Source organism: Salvelinus sp. IW2-2015, linkage group LG1, assembly GCF_002910315.2.
Source record: "Salvelinus sp. IW2-2015 linkage group LG1, ASM291031v2, whole genome shotgun sequence".
Taxonomy (NCBI): Eukaryota; Metazoa; Chordata; class Actinopteri; order Salmoniformes; family Salmonidae; genus Salvelinus; species Salvelinus sp. IW2-2015.
This window is the reverse complement of record NC_036838.1, coordinates 27,774,778-27,794,037: the sequence shown is the minus strand read 5'-3', so window position 1 is coordinate 27,794,037 and position 19,260 is coordinate 27,774,778. Positions and strand designations below refer to the sequence as shown.

The window sequence follows — 19,260 nt, the reverse complement described above, 5'->3', positions numbered from 1 at the left end:
GTGACCCCAACCAACCTCACTACTCACTGGACCCTTATGATCACTCGGCTACGAATGCCTCTCCTTGATGTCAATATGCCTTGTCCATTGCTGTTCTGGTTAGTGTTTATTGGCTCATTTCACTGTAGAGCCTCTAGCCCTGCTCACTGTACCTTATCCAAACTTTCAGTTCCACCACCCACACATGCGAAGACATCACCTGGTTTCAATGATGTTTCTAGAGATAATATCTCTCTCATCATCACTCAATGCCTAGGTTTACCTCCACTGTATTCACATCCTACCATACCTTTGTCTGTACATTATACCTTGAAGCTATTTTATCGCCCCCAGAAACCTGCTCCTTTTACTCTCTGTTCCAGACGTCCTAGACGACCAATTATCATAGCTTTTAGCCGTATCCTTATCTGACTCCTCCTCTGTTCCTCTGGTGTTGTAGAGGTGAATCCAGGCCCTGCAGTGCCTAGCTCCACTCCTATTCCCCAGGCGCTCTCTTTTGATGACTTCTGTAACCGTAATAGCCTTGGTTTCATGCATGTTAACATTAGAAGCCTCCTCCCTAAGTTTGTTTTATTCACTGCCAACCCAGATGTCCTAGCCGTGTCTGAATCCTGGCTTAGGAAGACCACCAAAAACTCTGAAATCTCCATCCCTAACTACAACACTTTCAGACAAGATAGAACGGCCAAAGGGGGCGGTATTGCAATCTACTGCAGAGATAGCCTGCAGAGTTCTGTCCTACTATCCAGGTCTGTACCCAAACAATTTGAACTTCTTTAAAAAAAAATCCACCTCTCTAAAAACAGTCTCCCACCATTGCCGCCTGCTATAGACCACCCTCTGCCCCCAGCTGTGCTCTGGACACCATATGTGAACTGATTGCCCCCCATCTATCTTCAGAGCTCGTGCTGCTAGGTGACCTAAACTGGGACATCTCTGGGATAGGTGGCAGTATTTTCACGTCCGGATGAAAAGCGTGTCCAAAGTAAACTGCCTGCTACTCAGGCCCAGAACCTAAGATATGCATATAATTAGTAGATTTGGATAGAAAACACTCTGAAGTTTATAAAACTGTTTGAATCATGTCTGTGAGTATAACAGAACTTATTTGGCAGGCGAAACCCCAAGGACAAACCATTCAGACTTTTTCTTTGAGGTCACTCAATGGTTTTCATTGGGAATCCAGATTTCTGCCTCATTGCCTGCATCCGTAATGGGTCAGCGGTCAAACAACCTCCACTCATCACTGTCAAACGCTCCCTGAAACATTTCAGCGAGCAGGACTTTCTAATCGACCTGGCCCAGGTATCCTGGAAGGATATTGACCTCATCCCATCAGTAGAGGATGCCTGGTAATTTAAGAAAATGCCTTCCTCACCATCTTAAATAAGCATGCCCCATTCAAGAAATGTATAACCAGGAACAGATATAGCCCTTGGTTCTCTCCAGACCTGACTGCCATTAACTTCTTATGGCTGGGGGCAGAATTGAGTAGCTTGGATGAATAAGGTGCCCAGAGTAAACTGCCTGCTACTCATGCCCAGTTGCTAATATATGCATAGTATTAGTATATTTGGATAAGAAACACTCGGAAGTTTCTAAAACTGTATGAATGATGTCTGTGAGTATAACATAACTCATATGGCAGGCAAAAACCTGAGAAAAAACCAACCAGGAAGTGGAAATCTGAGTTTTGTAGGTTTACAACTCATTGCCTATCGAAGATACAGTGGGATATTGGTCATATTGCACTTCCTAAGGCTTCCACTAGATGTCAACAGTCTTTAGAACCTTGTTTGATGCTTCTACTGTGAAGGAGGGGGGAATGAGGGCTGAATGAGTCAGGGGTCTGGCAGAGGGCCACGAGCGCACTCATGTGAGAGTTAGTTCTGTTCCATTGCATTTCTGAAGACAAAGGAATTTTCCGGTTGGAACATTATTGAAGATTTATGTTAAAAACATCTTAAAGATTGATTCTCTACTTCGTTTGACATGTTTCTACGAACTGTAATATGACTTTTCGTCTGAACTTTTGCATGTACTTGCCCGCGCGTCGTGAGTTTGGATTGTGTACTGAACGCGCGAACAAAAAGGAGGTATTTGGACATAAATTATGGACTTTATGGAACAATCAAACATTTATTGTGGAACTGGGATTCCTGGGAGTGCATTCTGATGAAGATCATCAAAGGTAAGTGAATATTTATAATGCTATTCTGACATCTGTTGACTCCACAACATGGCGGATATCTTTATGGTTGTTTTGGGCTCTGAGCGCTGTACTCAGATTATAGCATGGTGTGCTTTTTCCATAAAGTTAAAAAAAAATCTGACATAGCGGTTGCATTAAGGAGAAGTTGATCTAAAGTTCCATGCATAACACTTGTATTTTCATCAACATTTATGATGAGTATTGATGTGGCTCTCTGCAAAATCACCAGATGTTATGAAGCAAAACATTACTGAACGTAACGCGCCAATGTAAACTGAGATTTTTGGATATAAATATGAACTTTATCGAACAAAACATACATGTATTGTGTAACATGAAGTCCTATGAGTGTCATCTGATGAAGATCATCAAAGGTTAGTGATTAATTTTATCTCTATTTCTGCTTTTTGTTACTCCTCTCTTTGGCTGGAAAATGGCTGTGTTTTTCTGTGAATAGGTGCTGACCTAACATAATGATATGTTGTGCTTTCGTCGTAAAGCCTTTTTGAAATCGGACACTGTGGTGGGATTAACAACAAGTTTATCTTTAAAATGGTGTAAAATACATGTATGTCTGAGGAATTTTAATTATGAGATTTCTGTTGTTTTGAATTTGGCGCCCTGCACTTTCACTGGCTGTTGTCATATCGATCCCGTTAACGAGATCGCAGCCATAAGAAGTTTAACCAACACAAAAACATCCTTTGACGTTCTGCATTAGCATCGAACAGCCCCCGTGATATGTAACTTTACAGGGAAGTTAGAAACCAATATACACAGGCAGTTAGAGATGCCAAGGCTAGCTTTTTCAAACAGAAATTTGCTTCCTGCAACACAAACTCAAAAAAGTTCTGGGACACTGTAAAGTCCATGGAGAATAAGAGCACCTCCTCCCAGCTGCCCACTGCACTGAGGATAGGAAACTCTGTCACCACAGATAAATCTACTATAATTGAGAATTTCAATAAGCACTTTTCTACGGCTGGCCATGCTTTCCACCTGGCTACCCCTACCCCGGTCAACAGCACTGCACCCCCCACAGCAACTCGCCCAAGCCTTCCCCATTTCTCCTTCTCCCAAATCCTGTCAGCTGATGTTCTGAAAGAGCTGCAAAATCTGGACCCCTACAAATCAGCTGGGCTAGACAATCTGGACCCTTTCTTTCTAAAATTATCTGCCAAAATTGTTGCAACCCCTATTACTAACCTGTTCAACCTCTCTTTCGTGTCGTCTAAGATTCCTAAAGGGACACTCTTGACCCAAACTGCTACAGACCTACAGTATATCTATCTTAGCCTTTCTAAGGTCAGATTACCGACCATTTTGAATCCCACCGCACCTTCTCCGCTATGCAATCTGGTTTCAGAGCTGGTCATGGGTGCACCTCAGCCACGCTCAAGGTCCTAAACGATATCTTAACCGCCATCGATAAGAAACAATACTGTGCAGCCGTATTCATTGACCTGGCCAAGGCTTTCGACTCTGTCAATCACCACATCCTCATCGGCAGACTCGATAGCCTTGGTTTCTCAAATGATTGCCTTGCCTGGTTCACCCGATAGAGTTCAGTGTGTCAAATCGGAGGGCCTGTTGTCCGGGCCTCTGGCAGTCTCTATGGGGGTGCCACAGGGTTAAATTCTTGGGCCGACTCTCTTCTCTGTATACATCAATGATGTCGCTCTTGCTGCTGGTGAGTCTCTGATCCACCTCTACGCAGACGACACCATTCTGTATACTTCTGGCCCTTCTTTGAACACTGTGTTAACAACCCTCCAGACGAGCTTCAATGCCATACAACTCTCCTTCCGTGGCCTCCAACTGCTCTTAAATACAAGTGAAACTAAATGCATGCTCTTCAACCGATCGCTGCATGCACCTGCCCGCCCGTCCAGCATCACTACTCTGGACGGTTCTGACGGTTCCAGACTCACATCAAACATCTCCAATCCAAAAGTTAAATCTAGAATTGGCTTCCTATTTCGCAACCAAGCATCCTTCACTCATGCTGCCAAATATACCCTCGTAAAACTGACAATCCAATCCTCGAATTGGGCGATGTAATTTACAAAATAGCCTCCAATACCCTACTCAATAAATTGGATGCAGTCTATCACAGTGCCATCCGTTTTGTCACCACAGCCCCATATACTACCCACCACTGCAACCTGTACGCTCTCGTTGGCTGGCCCTCGCTTCATACTCGTCGCCAAACCCACTGGCTCCAGGTCATCTACAAGACCCTGCTAGGTAAAGTCCCCCCTTATCTCAGCTCGCTGGTCACCATAGCAGCACCCACCTGTAGCACACGCTCCAGCAGGTATATCTCTCAGGTCACCCCTAAGCCAATTCCTCCTTTGGCCGCCTCTCCTTCCAGTTCTCTGCTGCCAATGACTGGAACGAACTACAAAAATCTCTGAAACTGGAAACACTTATCTCCCTCACTAGCTTTAAGCACCAGCTGTCAGAGCAGCTCACAGATTACTGCACCTGTACATAGCCAATCTATAATTTAGCCCAAACAACTACCTCTTCCCCTACTGTATTTATTTATTTATTTTTCTCCTTTGCACCCCGATATTTCTATTTCTACTTTGCACATTCTTCCACTGCAAATCTACCATTCCAGTGTTTTACTTGCTATATTGTATTTAATTCGCCATCTTGGCCTTTTTTGCCTTTACCTCCCTTATCTCACCTCATTTGCTCACATTGTATATATACTTATTTTTCTACTGTATTATTGACTGTATGTTTGTTTTACTCCATGTGTAACTCTGTGTTGTTGTATGTGTCGAACCGCTTTGCTTTAACTTGGCCAGGTCGCAATTGTAAATGAGAACTTATTCTCAACTTGCCTACCTGGTTAAATAAAGGTGAAATAAAATAAATAAAACAATTTGGTAAAGACCAGGTCCATACGATAGCAAGAACAGCTCAAATAAGCAAAGAGAAATGACAGTCGATCATTACTTTAACTTCATAAGGGTAGGGGGCAGCATTCGGAATTTTGGATGAAATGCATGCCCAAATTAAACTTCTGCTTCTCGGGCCCAGAAGATATGTTATGCATATAGCTGGTAGATTTGGATAGAAAACACTCTAAAGTTTCCAAAATAGTGTCTGTGAGTATAACATAACTGATTTGGCAGGCGAAAACCTGAGAAAAATCCATTCAGGAAGTCTTTTTTTGGGGGGTTTTGTAGTTTTCTATTCAATGCCATTACAGTATCCATTGACTTAGGACTCCGATTGCAGTTCCCATGCCTTCCACTAGATGTCAACAGTCTTTAGAAATAGTTTCAGGCTTGTATTCTGAAAAATGAGGGAATAAGAGCATTCGGAATGATTGGACCCTAAAGTGTCGCAGGGCTTTTTCATGCGCGCGACAGAGAGATAGCAATTCTTGTTTACCTTTTAAATTGACGACGTTATTGTCCGGTTGAAATATTATAGATTATTTAGGCTAAAAACAACCTGAGGATTGAATATAAACAATGTTTGACATGTTTCTATAAACTTTACGGATACAATTTGGATTTTTTTGTCTTCCTGTTTTGACTGCGTTTGAGCCTCTGGATTACTGAAGAAAACGCGCAAACAAAACGGAGGTTTTTGTATATAAAGAGACTTTATCGAACAAAAGGAACATTTATTGAGTAAATGAATGTCTGCTGAGTGCAAGCATATGAAGATCATCAAAGGTAAGGGATTAATTTTATCTCTATTTCTGACTCTGTTCTACTTGGCTGGTTACTGTTTGTAATGATTTGTCTAGTGGGCTATGTTCTCAAATAATCGTAAGGTGTGCTTTCGCCGTAAAGCATTTTTTAAATCGGACACCGTGGTTGGATTCACAAGAAGTTAATCTTTAAACCTATGTAAAATATTTTGTTTTCTGAATTTTTATAATGAGTATTTCTGTATTTGAATTTGGCGCCCAGCAGTTTCACTGGCTGTTAGGTGGGACACTAACGTCCCACATACCCAAGAGAGGTTAAGACATGAAGATCAGACAATGCAGAACATTTCAAGAACTTTGATAGTTTCTTCGAGTGCAGTTGCAAAAAAGTGCTATGATGAAACTGGCTCTCATGAGGACCTCCACAGGAAAGGAAGGCCCAGAGTTACCACTGCTGCAGAGGTCAAGTTCATTAGAGTTAACTGCAATAAATGCTTCATAAAAATAAATGCTTCATAGAGTTCAATTAACCTTTTGTCAATATGGGGGCGCTGTTTTCACTTTGTAAAAAATCGTTCCCAAATTAAACTGCCTCGTACTCAATTCTTGCTCGTACAATATGCATATTATTWTTACTATTGGATAGAAAACACTCTCTAGTTTCTAAAACTGTTTGAATTATATCTGTGAGTAAAACAGAACTCATTTTGCAGCAAACTTCCTGTCAGGAAGTGAGAAATCTGAAATCGAGGGCTCTGTTCCAGGGTCAGTTTATTAATTTCCATGGAATCTATGGGTCTACATGCACTGCATACGCCTTCCACTGGATGTCAGTAGGCAGTGAGAGTTGGAATGGGGTGTCTAGCTAGATCTGAGGCCGAACAAGACGTCTTGGAACGGAAGGTCTGGTCTTTTCACCGTTCGTCTTGGCGCGAGACAGACCTCAGGATTGCGTTCTGAAAAGCTGTCGTTATAGGCGTTAGATATATCCGGCTCTGATTTTATTCGATATATGTGTTAACTTGTTATGGCTGCAGGGGGCGTATTGAAAAACTGGAAAATATGTGCAAATTTTCAAACGGCCTCTTAATCAATTTTTGCTCTTACAATATGCATATTATTATTACTATTGGATAGAAAACAGTCTCTAGTTTCTAAAACCGTTTTAATTATTTCTCTAAGTGGAACAGATCTATTTTTACAGCCCATTTCCTATCCGGAAGTGAGATTTCCAAAATCGATGTCGCTCTTCAAGCCCTTGTCTATAAAAGGGCATGTCACTTAGGACTGTAGAAACACGTCATACGCCTTCCTCTGGGTGTCATGCGGAAGTGAGAGCAGAAATGACTTGATTATCTCGTCCAGGGATTGAACACAACCTCTTGGAGTGAGGTGTGCGCACTTTTTTTTTTTTTCTGGGCGCGAAGTAGGACCTGGACTCGGCTCCTGGAAAACACTCTGTAAAGGTGAATATGATCTCTGGCTTCGATTTTATTTGATACATGTCACAATATCATCCTAAAGTATGTTATTTCAATATAGTTTAATTATATTATTGAAATGTATTCTGGACTTTAGACGTGATGCGACGCAAGAATTCTTTCAAGATGGAGAGGTTAGCGTCGCACTGCCAGTGTGCTTGCTAATTCAAGAGGGAAATTGTTCGTTCTGGATCGAAATAAAGACATTTCTGAACAAAMGACCCCTTGGAGAACATTCTGATGGAAGATCAACAAAGATAAGGACCCAATTTGGGATGCTTTTTCATATATCTGTCGAACTGTGCTATGCTACCGTTTGCCTTGAGTCAATGCTGTTGTGATGTTAGCTATTGTAGTAAGCTAATATGACGATATATTGTGTTTTCGCTGTAAAACACTTCAAAAATCGGAAATATTGGCTCTATTCACAAGATCTTTCTCTTTCATTAGCTATCCACCATATATTTCTCTGAAATGTTTTATGATGTGTAATTAGTAGTTGACGTTGGTGTCTATATTTTCTCTGGCTACTCCCGTGCGATTTCTGACTGTAGCTATGATGGTAGCAGTAATGTAAAACTGATTTATAGCTAAAATATGCACATTTTTTGAACAAAACATAGATTTATTGTGTAACATGTTATAGGACTGTCATCTGAGGTAGTTTTTTCTAGGTTATTTAGGTTGGTTCTAGGTTAGTTAGGTTGGCTTGTGCATGCTACTTGCATCCTACTTGTGCTGTGAAAAATGTCTGTCCTCCTTTTTATTTTGGTGGTGAGCTAACATAAATATATGTGGTGTTTTCTCTGTAAAACATTAAAAAAATCGGACATGTTGGCTGGATTGACAAGATGTTATCTTTCAAATGCTGTATTGGACTTGTTAATGTGTGAAAGTTAAATATTTAAAAAAAATAGATTTTGAATTTCGCGCCCTGCACTTGAGCTGGATGTTGTCATAGGTGTACCGGCGTCGGGCTGCAGCCATAACAGGTTAAAAACATCATAAACTAGTTATATTTAAACCGACTTATAGCAGTTTATATCAGTTGATTGCGATTTTCTGGAATTTCTTTGTCTTGCGTTATGGTGCGTTGGACACTGCTGCGCCACATGGCTAGCGTTGGCTGCTAATTCTACAGATGAAGAGGGCATTCTACAACCAAACAACGATTATTCTGGACAAAGGACAACTGTACAAGATTCTGATGGAAGCTCATCAAATAGTAGAACCATTTATGATATTATTTCGTATTTCTGTCGAAAAATGTTTAGACTATATTCCGCCCAGATTTCGGGCGCTGTTTCGCTATAACGTAAGCTGTATGTCGTAATAAGGTTATTTAAAACAAATCTAACACACGGGTTGCATTAAGAACTAGTGTATCTTTCATTTGCTGTCCAACCTGTATTTTTTAGTAAAGTATATGATTAGTTATTTGATTAGATGATGTGAGTGTCAGAAATATATCCGGATTATTTTGGGCAGTTTGGCTAGTATTCACATTGTTCAACCACGAATTGTACCGCTAAATATGCACATTTTCGAACAAACCATATATGTATTGTGTAATATGATGTTATAGGACTGTCATCCGATGAAGTTTGAGAAGGTTAGTGAAAAAAATGTATATCTTTTGCTGGTTTATTCGCTATCGCTAACGTGCATGAATCAATGCTGTTGTGTGGTTGGCTATTGTAGTAAGCTAATATAATGCTATATTGTGTTTTCCCTGTAAAACATTTTAAAAATCGGAAATGATGGCTGGATTCACAAGATGTGTATCTTTCATCTGGTGTCTTGGACTTGTGATTTCATGATATTTAGACGCTAGTATTTACTTGTGGCGCTATGCTAGGCTATGCTAGTCAGCTTTTTTACTGATGAGGGTGCTCCCGGATCCGGGATGGTGACTCGTGAGAAGTTAACAGACACATCTCAACATCAACTGTTCAGAGGAGACTGCGTGAATCAGGCCTTCATGGTCAAATTGCTGCAAGGAAACCAATACTAAAGGACACCAATATTAAGAAGAGACTTGATTGGGCCAAGAAACACGAGTAATGGACATTAGACCAGTGGAAATCTGTCCTTTGGTCTGATGAGTCCAAGTTTGAGATTTTTGTTTCCAACCGCTGTGTCTTTGTGAGATGCAGAGTAGGTGAATGGATGATCTCCGCATGTGTGGTTCCCACCATGAAGCATGGAGAAGGAGGTGTGATGGTGTGGGGGGGGGGCTTGGAAAAGCATTCCTCATGAAGCTGGTTGAGAGAATGCCTAGAGTGTGCAAAGCTGTCATCAAGGCAACGGGTGGTTACTTTGAAGAATCTAAGATCAAAAATATATTTAGATTTGTTTTACACTTTTTTGGTTACTACATGATTCCATGTGTTTTTTCATAGTTGAGATGTCTTCACTATTATTCTACAACGTAGAAAATAGTAAAAATAAAGAAAAACCCTTGAATGAGTAGGTGTGTCAAAACTTTTGTTTGTTACTGTATATGTGAAACTAAATTAAACAGTAATGTATGTTAATGTTAATCCTATGCTAGTGCTAATGATAACAACAGCCTAATATATTCAATATGGTGTAAACTATTATCTTCTAAATATTTCACTCAATTCATTCTAATCAACCTAATAATTATGACACACCCCTCTCTAGTCATTTGTTTGCACTAATTGCACTGTTTTGTCTACATAACCTGGTTCAAGCATTCATGACATTACCCTGAAGAAGGCACAGTGATGCCGATAGGTTGGTGATTTACCCAATAAATTACGGTGAGTTTATACATAGAGTGTGTGACTCTCTTTAAAAAAAATATATAAGCATTTATAATAAACAAAGTTAGGATTAACTACTTTACATAGGTTACACATAGGCATCCATTTGATTTCTATTTCTCTGTATTGCCAACTAAACTTTTGGTTTTCTGTAAATCACTTGTGTTACTGTGACATCAACGTCATGTTTACTATAACTACAATTGGAAAAATAACAAATGAATATGCTGTTGACAGTGGGGTGTCAAGAAATAAAACTTACAGTGCAGATGACTGGAGTGAAATACTTTAAACAGTACTTAATGATGGGTAATGGTCGATAACCGATCATGTCTTCCATATTATCGTACAGACGGTCTGCACCTGTGGAGTAAACATATCAACAGGGACTCAAAATAACAGCAGTCAATAAAAGGGTTTGGTCAGTTGGTCTGTCAAATACCCAGTTGGTCTGTCTGATACCCAGTTGGTCTGTCAAATACCCAGGTAAACATTCTAAAACCACTAAGTGACAGACAGGTTTAAACAATTGCAGATTACAAAACCTGGAAAGCAGCTCTAACCAGGGTTTCCCAAACTCGGTCCTGGGCCCCCAACAGCTGATTCAAATAACCAACTCATCATCAAGCTTTTATTATTTGATTCAGTTGTGTAGTGTTATGGCAAAAAACAAAACATCGGTGAGTATACGTGACAGTACCCCCTCCCAGAACGCGCGGCTTCAGTCGCAGGACGCTGACCAAAGGGACGATCCCATGGACCAGGAGCGGACCGATCGTCTCTGCTGAGACACGGGAACCTGTCGAGCCGGCTGAGTTATGGGAGCCTGCCGAACCTTCCGAATCTTGTGAACCCAGCAGTTCACTGGTCACGATGGCTACACCCACCCGTAGCACGCGCTCCAGCAGGTGTATCTCACTGATCATCCCTAAAGCCAAAACCTCATTTGGACGCCTTTCCTTCCAGTTCTCTGCTGCCTGCGACTGGAACGAATTGCAAAAATCTCTGAAGTTGGAGACTTTTATCTCCCTCAACAACTTTAAAAATCTGCTATCCGAGCAGCTAACCGATCGCTGCAGCTGTACATAGTCCATCTTAAACCCACCACCCAATTACCTACCTCACCCCATACTGCTTTTATTTATTTACTTTTCTGCTCTTTTGCACACCAGTATCTCTTCTTGCACATGATCATCTGATGACCTTTAACACTCCAGTGTTAATCTGCTAAATTGTAATTATTCGATTTATTGCCTACCTCATGCCTTTTGCACACATTGTATATAGATTCTCTTTTTTTTCTACCATGTTATTGACTTGTTTATTGTTTACTCCATGTGTAACTCTGTGTTGTTGTCTGTTCACACTGCTATGCTTTATCTTGGCCAGGTCGCAGTTGCAAATGAGAACTTGTTCTCAACTAGCCTACCTGGTTAAATAAAGGTGAAATAAAAAAATAAAAAAATTGTGTGATTGGATTGCATATAGAACCTTATAGCACCAAGTTAAAAGGTGTTTGCATAGATAGAACTTCCAATTTTTCATTTTGTCATTGTAAATGGACTTTTTCAAAAATCTGACACATCTCACACGTAAAGGACCACCTAAAGAGCAACTCTATGTGAATAACACATTTTTGACCAACATGTCAGAACCTTATAATCCCAAAGTAACGAGGTGTCGTTTCACATCAATGTCCAAAGTGGCAATGTCTGCCAGAGGAACAACTTGGATAATGCCATAAACACCTTGAACAGAAACATCCTGAGGGAAGCTGACCTGCAATTAGGGTTTCTGTGATTGATTATCTGTGATTGATGGAATGGGGGCATGCAGGGTCTTTTACAGCTCCTTGTTATCAGGGATCCTTAGGAAGTTCCTACTCCATTGAAGTTGACATTTAAAATGGTTAAGGTCAGGGTAAGGGTAAGGGAGGGATTAAGGTTAGGGTTTAAGGTATGGACGTCCCAAGGATCCCTGATAGCCCCGACCATATTTTACTATTATCTTTTCATAACACCTACAATGATAGTGGTAACACTTAATAATAACTTACAAGAAAATGCCTTCATAAATGTTTGTAATATAATACAAGGTTTAGATAGCTGGATAGACTAACTTACCCAGCAAACTATAACATGGTAGCTGACATGGGCTAATTGAATGATTGACATTGACTGACATAACAAGAGGAAAACTGCGGATGCACTACCACGTTTCAAAATGTCACATTGTGTATTCTACTATGTTAACTAACAGTAAGTTGAGACCCCGACTGACATCGAACAAAAGTGGTTGCGGGCCCTAAGCGACACTGGGAGTAGGCCGGGCTAACTCACCATAAACCCAGCTGATACACACTGACTGTAGTATAGCGAAGAGAAGCAGAGTCATCCCACTGCAGGCATAGTAATCAAACAGCTGGAAGATATACAGGCCTCCCTGCAAATAGAGGGGTAGAAAGAGAAAGAAAGTATAAGGTCTTACTGAGCACAACAATAAGACTATAATCTARCTCCAGAGTCTACAAAACACTCAGACAATGATCGTAGGTGTGTCCAGCASSSKAATCGCTTACGGAARAAGTGGAATCAACCAACAATTKTGCGGAACGAGGAGGTATGTTGAAACACAGGGATATGTTGAAACAGATCACTTGGGAGGTAGATTATTGATCATATATCTCGTTACTGTCATGATTGATCTAATAACGATGGCCTTGAAATTATATATTGTATATCCTATATCCTTATAGAATGGTGACTTCAAATGACCTCTCACCTCTGTGACCATGACCAGGCCGATGAAGAAGCTACCCGCACTGATGATGATGAGGAGGATTTTACGCCGATGGCCAACCAGGAAGAAGGAGGGATTCATGTCTGAGATAGCTGTCATCAAAGACTCCAGAGCTACAAACTGAAGGAGAGATGATGGGGAAGGTCAGTGGAAACTCTGTTCTTTGAAATACTAGCTACTCCTTCACAGTTTCACATCCATTAGTTTAGTGATGATTGTAGCATCTATCGTAGGTTATGTAATTATCCTTCACTAAGGAAATATTCCGTAGACCTTCAGGACCACTCTAACACACCTCACTGTCTAACCCCAGTAGGATTATCATGATGAAGAATAAGATGGCCCAAAGCTGGGGTAATGGCATCATGGCCACGGCACGAGGGTAGGCGATGAATGCGAGGCCAGGACCTGTATGCAGCAACACAGGTAAACCCATTACTGAACTCTCAGAGGCAGAGGGAATAGTTAGATCCCTGAAATGCTAAGACACCTGTCTTGTAACAAACCAGAACTTACAATGGTATGTTAATTTGTTTGTTTGTGCATTTGTAAATTTGTTTATTCATTCATTCATTCATTCATTCATTCGTATCTCACTTACCTGATTCGGCCACGGTTGAGATGTCTGTCCCTTGTTCATGAGCCATGAAGCCCAGAACAGAGAAGATCGCAAAACCGGCCACAAAGCTGGTTCCACTGTTCAACAGACACAGGTACACACAGTCCCTAAAAAGAGATTCACTTCCCTGTTAGTCACAACACGAAGGCATCCAAATGACCTACAATATGGAGATCATCAAACTTTCCAGATGCCCTACCATTTCTGCAACCCAACCTCCAAAGAATTATGTGCACAGGGGACGTTTTTGCAGGCAAGAAAAAACGTTCTGCCAACACATTTTATCTTGCAAGGCACATTTACTGTTTGTGTACATAATTCTTCCACTCACTTGTAACAGTTGTTGTTATATTTGTTGTAGCTGCCAAGAGCAGTCAGGCAGCCGAGGCAGATAGCATAGGAAAATAAGATTTGTGTTCCAGCATCCATCCACACCTGTGAGACACACCAGAGAGAGACACAATAGTCTTCATAGTTTCACAATTACGATACACTAGTCTCATCCCAGGGTATTAGAGGTTAATTCAAATGGTTACTATTTTGACCTTGTACATTTGCAAGAAAAAGTAAGTGAACCCTTTGGAATTACCTGGATTTCTGCATAAATTGGTCATCATTTTTTATCTGATCTTCATCTAATTCACAACAATAGACAAACATAGTGTGCTTAAATTAATAACACACAAATTATTGTATTTTTCTTGTCTATATTGAAAACATAATTTAAACATTCACAGTGTAGGTTGGAAAAAGTATATGAACCCCTAGGCTAATGACTTCTCCAAAGGTGAATTGGAGTCAGTAGTCAGCTAACCTTGTGTCCAATCAATGAGACTAGATTGGAGATGTTGGTTCAAGCTGCCTTGCCCTATAAAAAACACTCACAAGATGTGAGTTTGCTATTCACAAGAAGCATTGCCTGATGTGAACCATGCCTTGAACAAAAGAGATCTCAGAAGACCTAATATTAAGAATTGTTGACTTGTATAAAGCTGGAAAGGGTTACAAAAGCCTAGATGTGCATTAGTCCACAGTGTCCTAACGTTGCCTGCTTGGGTATAGCAAGCCCCATCCCCCTCTCCCTGCCTCTCCCTGCCCCTTCAACCCATGCTGTGGTCACAGAGAGACGTCGTAAATTCCTGAGAATCTCCTCATGGCCAAACAGTATTAGAGAGAGGGTAAACTTTCAGGACAAAGGGTTTTCTTCCACCTCACAGAACTTGAGGTACGAACGGATTTCATGTTCCGGAAAAAGTATAAAAGATCGGTGAAGAGTCCAGCTATTAACATGTCCGTTTGTCCCAATGTGGGATACTCATGGGAGACTGTGTGGCTACATTACCATACCGCTGTTTGTATAATAACCTCAGATATGAGGTTTACATTTGTTTGTTGTATAAAATGAATGAGTGAGTATGATACTGTTTGTATAATTGTGTAATATGATTTTGGACTGTTTAATGAAGAAAAATACAAATCCCTTTTGATTTGAACTAAATCCAAGGACCGCCCCTGAGCCCAGTTAGGGTCAGACATCCTGGGACAGCCCCTCTCTGCTATCCGAATAAAAGCGCAACTCTGAGAAATTATCAACAGACCATGTTTTTTTCCATAGGAGGAGAACGAAGGTTAATAAGTACCATTGCTGAATCTTTAACCATACCACGTGGTTAAACTCTTAGACGAATAAGAACAAGTCTTTGATATTGACTACTAGTCTGCAGCTAGGAATTCGGTATCATTGAGCGCGAAGAAAGACAACCGCCGAAACATCCATTCTATAACGAATGTCACTCTGAACTATCCACAATAACCAAGATAGAAAGACGGACCAAACTCTCCAACAAAAACGAACTTCTCTCCAACGATCAAGACGACACACCGAGCGTAAATATATATATATTGATTGCAATTGTTCCCGAATGAGTGAGCGTTCATGTGTAAAGGATTAGCATGTCAATTGTTATAATTATGGACTCTGTAGTGACTTCCTAGTCTAACCCAATTTTTCCCTTTGTCTAACAAGCCGCCATGCCGGTTCAGCCCACTAGGGCATATTTCTCCCATTTCATGTAACCATTTTAAGTTTGTTTGTTTGTTTGTGCATTTCTGTGAATTACTTAGTTAGTAATAAATAAATGATTTAAGACAATTGATGTATGGATGACTCATAGTGAAGACTGGGTTCGTGCAGATAACCAACAATTTACGACGTTTGGAATGAGACTAACGTGAGGTAAAAATAAATAAATCATTAATCAGATATGAAAATATCTGAAAGGTTATATTGGGAAATTATAACTTTGTAATCTGACTACTTTCCCTGGTGCCCTCGAATTCATAGTTAATTAGTTACGTTATTAATCAGTTGATCGCGTAATAACTAATTACAGAGAATCTTTGATAAAAACTATAAGTCTTCAATTTAATGATAGCAAAGACACGACAACGGTAAGACATATTGTCTGCAAATGGAGAAAGTTCATTACTGTTGCTACTCTCCCTAGGAGTGGCCATTCTGCAAACATGACTGCAAGAGCACAGCGCAGATTGCTCAATGAGGTTAAGAAGAATCGTAGAGTGTCAGCTAAAGACTCGTCAGAAACCTCTTCTGGCAGCACTACTGGCTCAATATTCTGTGGACAGATGAAACTACAGTTGAGTTGTTTGGAAGGATCACACAACACTACGTGTGGAGAAAAAAAGGCACAGCATACCAACATCAAAACCTCATCCCAACAGTAAAGTATGGTGGAGGGAGCATCATGGTTTGGGGCTGCTTTGCTGCCTCGGGGCCTGGACAGCTTGCTATGATCGACGGAAAAATGAATTCCCAAGTTAATAAAGACATTTTGCAGGAGAATGTAAGGCTATCTGCCCACCAATTGAAACTCAACAGAGGTTGGGTCATGCAACAGGACAATGATCCAAAACAAAGAAGTAAATCAACAACAAAATAGCTTCAACAATAGAAAATACGCCTTCTGGAGTGGCCCAGTCAGAGTCCTGACCTCAACCCGATTGAGATGCTGTGGCATGACCTCAAGAGAGCAGTTCACACCAGACATCCTAAGAATATTGCTGAACTGAAACAGATTTGTAAAGAGGAATGGTCAAAAATTCCTCCTGACCGTTGTGCAGGTCTGATTCTCATCTACGGAAAACTTTGGGTTGAGGTTATTTTTGCCACATGAGGATAAACCAGTTATTAAATCCAAGGGTTCACATACTTTTTCCACCCTGCACTGTGAATGTTTACACAGTTTGTTCAACAAACACATGGAAACGTATAGTTGTTTGTGTGTTATTAGTGTAAGCAGACTGTGGTTGTCTATTGTTGTGACCGAGATGAATTTCAGATCAAATTTCATGACCAATTTATGCAGAAATCCAGGTATTTCCAAAGGGTTCACATGCTTTTTCTTGCCACTATAGCTATAATAAGTCAACAGGAAATGCATTTGCTTTGAAAATCAGAGTATTTTTTAAATCAGGTATTGATGTCGGAACAAATCTGATGCTCTTAAAACCACAAACTGTTCCATCAAGGGAGTTACGTTTATTGTGTCAGTGGTAATGGTTGCTGCCCTCGGTCATGTTGACCAGCGTTCAAACACCGACAGAGACGTTACCATTTATCCCCCACGAATCACTACAGTATGTACTGATAGTTTTTGTTACACCTGAACACAAATTATACAGTGAAGTGTGTTCCTACCTGTGGGTCAGTGAGGCGGGCTGGGTCTGGGTAGAGGTAGAACTTGATACCATCTATTGCCCCCGGCAGTGTGAGTCCACGGACCAGCAACACCACCAGCATCAGATAGGGGAAGGTGGCAGTGAAGTAGACCACCTGAGGGGGGGGGGGGGACCAGACCAGCGTTACATTCACTCAGTCTATGGCTCATCCTAACAACTCTACAGTATTCATGGTGTCATCAGGTTGAATGGCAGAGATCCCACCTRACCTTCCCAGTAGACTTCACTCCTTTCCAGACACAGAAGTAACAGAGAATCCATGACAGTAGAAGACACAGAGCCAGCTCCCAGCGAACACTGCCTAGCTTGTTTGGACTGTCTGTGAGATTCAAAACTCTTCTCCTGAAAATKATATTTTGAGTTACAATCCCACCACTTGCTTTTCACCATTCTCTCWYCGCCTCCTAAGGCAAATAGCCKTYWTTTCCATCTGTAAGGACTTAATAAGGAGTTGATYAATTGGAATGATTTTGTYTACTCACTCCCAGAACTCTCTCACTGGCGACGTTGCGTTTCCTGCTACTGTCCAATTTAGATGTCCCACTACTCTTCTGTCAAACTCCATGCAGGTTGCTGGTTAGGAGGAAATTAGACAATAACAAGCATGTCTCAGAACTCTCTGAATCTTTCCTGGATAAGGAGACATTTACAAAAATAAAACTCACTTGTCAAAAACAGAATATCTCAGTTTGAAGTAGTGTACATAAATGTAAGATACTATCTATCATTTGGGCATGACAAAGTTATGTCAACGTCAACATGTCTACACACTGAAGTTAACCTGGTCCCAGATCTGTTTGTGCTCTTTGCAATGCCAACTCCATTGCTGTCCTTGTCAATCCAAACAGGTTTGTTATGACAATGAGTGACAAGCAGTTGGTATGACAGCACAAGCAGACTGGCACTCAGGCTATACTGAAGTACATACCTGTGTTCCAGTTGTTCTACAACTGGCCCAGGGGAGCTCAGAGCTGAATGAGGAAAGAGGTAGAAGAAGGCCCAGGCTAGAATGATGATGTAATAGATGCCGAATATAGAACCACCACCTGACTACCATAACCAGTCCTGAGGAGGAGGAGGAGGAGATTTTACAGACAAACGTGGAGACTCATTTCAATATCATCACCCTGATTAATGAATGATTGCGCCATTCCAACAAGACAGACATTTGTGAATGTCTGAACACAGGCAAGTGTCCTGAATGCACGTGTCATGTCACTTTAACCTCTAACGAGCCTCTACCCCGGGTCCGGGAGCACCCCACCCCCCACACACTGATTAGCATAGCTAGCATAGCTTCACAAGTAGATAGTAGCATCTAAATATCATTAAATCACAAGTCCAAGACACCAGATGAAAGATACAGATCTTGTGAATAAAGCCACCATTTCAGATTTTTAAAATGTTTTACAGGGAAGACAAAATATGTAAATCTATTGCTAAACACGTTAGCAAAATACACCACTATTCTAACTCCATCAGTTTCTTACTCCTTCAGGTGCTATCACCAATTCGGCTCAACTAAGATATTGATAGCCAATACCTATAAAAAAACCATCAGATGACAGTCTGATAACATATTCATGGTATAGGATAGTTTTTGTTAGAAAAAAGTGCATATTTCAGGTAGAAATCACAGTTTACAATTGCACCGACATCACAATCGACTAGAATTACTAGATAGAGCAACGTGTATGACCAATTTACTCATCATAAAACATTTCATAAAAATAGACAAAGCATAGCAATGGAAAGACCCAGTTCTTGTGATTTCAGACCATATTTCAGATTTTCTAAGCGTTTTTCAGCGAAAACACAATAAATCGATAAGTTAGCATACCACATGTGCAACAGTTACCAGAGCATCGATTCCAGCCAAAGAGCGCTATAACGTAATCACCGCCAAAATATATTAATTTTTT

General features: G+C 40.7%; 1 pseudogene; it reads right to left on the bottom strand.

Moving 5' to 3' along the window:
• The window catches only part of LOC111963940 (sodium- and chloride-dependent GABA transporter 2-like), a 34,647-nt pseudogene that overhangs the window by 3,340 nt on the left and 12,047 nt on the right, over positions 1–19,260 (bottom strand).